Source organism: Thalia democratica, chromosome 4 (assembly GCF_965202585.1).
Source record: "Thalia democratica chromosome 4, ktThaDemo2.hap1.1, whole genome shotgun sequence".
NCBI lineage: Eukaryota > Metazoa > Chordata > Thaliacea > Salpida > Salpidae > Thalia > Thalia democratica.
The window spans coordinates 647235-649971 of record NC_139168.1 but is presented as its reverse complement, the minus strand read 5'-3'; positions in this window follow the sequence as shown (position 1 = coordinate 649971).

Here is a 2737-nt window from a genome sequence, read left to right as displayed (position 1 = left end):
CTGTGTTTATTGCGCTTCAACTTCTTCAATAACTATTTATTTTCAATAAATAACTTTTCAAAAGACTCCTTATGGTCTTTAGTTTTGTAAGTTTAGTTTTGTTTTTATTATAAAGTCTTTAAAAAACTTTTATTATAGTCTAAACTTTAACTAAAATTAACAAGTACGTGCTTTGTAAAACAAACACACATGTGTTTAATGCGCTTCAACTTCTGAAATAAATATTTATCTTTAATAAATAACATATCAAAAGACTCCTAAATGTCTGTAGTTTTGTAAGTTAAGTTTCGTTTTTATCATAAAGACTTTAAAAAACTTTTATTATAGTCTAAACTTTAACTAAAATTAACAAGTACGTGCTTTGTAAAACAAACACACATGTGTTTTGTGCCCGTCAACTTCTTCAATAACTATTAATTTTTAATGAATAACATATCAAGAGACTCCTAAATGTCTGTAGTTTTGTAAGTTTAGTTTCGTTTTTATCATAAAGACTTTAAAAAACTTTGATAATAGTCTAAACTTTGGCTTAAATTAACAAGTACGTGCTTTGTAAAAAAAACACATCTGTGTTTATTGCGCTTCAACTTCAACAAAAACTATTATTTTCAATAAATAACATTTTAAAAGACTTCTAATGGTCTTTAGTTTTGTAAGTTTAGTTTTTTTTTTATCATAAAGTCTTTAAAAAACTTTTATTATAGTCTAAAATTAACTAAAATTAACAAGTACGTGCTTTGTAAAACAAACACACCTGTGTTTAATGGGCTTCAATTTCTACAATAACTATTTATTTTTAATAAATAACTTTTCAAAAGATTCCAAATGGTCTGTAGTTTTGTAAGTTTAGTTTTGTTTTTATTATAAAGATTTAAAATAATTTTAATATAATTTAAACTTTGGCTAAAGTTAACAAGTTCTTGCTTTGTAAATCAAACTCACATGTGTTTTATGCGCTTCAACTTCTACAATAAGTATTTATTTTTAAAAAATAACATATCAAAAGACTCCCAATGGTCTGTAGTTTTGTAAGTTTAGTTTTGTTTTTATCATTAAAACTTTATAAAAACTTATATTTTAGGCTAAATTTTGGCTAAAGTTAACAAGTACGTGCTTTGTAAAATAAAAACATATGTGTTTAATGCGCTTCAACTTCTACAATAACTATTTATTTTTTATAAATAACATATCAAAATACTCCTAATGGTCTTTAGTTTTGTAACTTCAGTGTTGTTTTTATCATAAAGTCTTTAAAAAACTTTTATTATAATCTAAACTTTGGCTAAAATTAACAAGTACGTGCTTTGTAAAACAAACACACATGTGTTTAATGAGCTTCAACTTCTACAATAAATATTTATATTAATAAATAACACATCAAAAGGCTCCTAAAGGTCTGTAGTTTAGTAAGATTAGTTGGGTTTTTACTATAAAGACTTTAAAATTTTTTTATTATAGTCTAAACTTTTGCTAAAATTAACAAGTACGTGCTTTGTGAAACAAACACAAATGTGTTTAATGCGCTTCAACTTCTACAATACTTAGTTATTTCTAATAAATAACATATCAAAAGACTTTTTAAGGTCTGTAGTTTTGTAAGTTTAGTTTTGTTTTTAATAATAACGATTTAAGTTTTTTTTATTATAGTCTAAACTTTGGCTAAAATTAACAAGTACGTGCTTTGTAAAATAAACATATCTGTGTTTAATGCGCTTCAATTTCTACAATAATTATTTATTTTCAATAAATAGCCTTTCAAAAGACTCCTTATGGACTGTAGTTTTGTAAGATTAGTTTTGTTTTTATCATAAAGATTTAAAAAACTTTTATTATAGTCTAAACTTTGGCTAAAATTAACAAGTACGTGCTTTGTATAACAAACACACCTGTGTTTAATGCGCTTCAACTTCTACAATAAATATTTATTTTTAATAAATAACATATCAAAAGACTCCTAAAGGTTTTTAGTTTTGTAAGATTAGTTTTGTTTTTACATTAAGACTTTGAAAAACTTTTATCATAGTCTAAAATTTGGCTAAAGTTAACAAGTACGTGCTTTGTAAAACAAAAACATATGTGTTTAATGCGCTTCAACTTCTACAATAACTATTCATTTTTAATAAATAACATATGAAAAGACTCTTAAACGTCTGTAGTTTTTTAATTTTGTTTTGTTTTTATCATAAAAACTTTAAAAAACTTTCATTATTGTATAAACTTTGGCTAAAATTAACAAGTACCTGCTTTATAAAACAAACACACCTGTGTTTAATGCGCTTCAACTTCTACAATAACTATTTATTTTCAATAAATAACTTTTAAAATGACTCCTAATGGTCTGTAGTTTTGTAAGATTAGTTTTGTTTTTATCATAAAGATTAAAAAAACTTTTACTATAGTCTAAACTTGGCTAAAATTAACAAGTACGTGCTTTGTAAAACAAACACACATGTGTTTAATGCGCTTAAACTTCTACAATAATTATTTATTTTCAAAAAATAACTTTTCAAATGACTCCTAATGGTCTGTAGTTTTGTAAATTTAATTTTGTTTTTATCATAATGGTTTTAAAAACCTTTATTATAGTCTAAAGTTTGGCTAAAATTAACAAGTACGTGCTTTGTAAAACAAACAAACATGTGTTTAATGCGCTTCAACTTCTACAATAAATATTTATTTACAATAAATAACATATCCAAAGACTCCTAATGGTCTGTATTTTTGAAAGTCTAGTTTC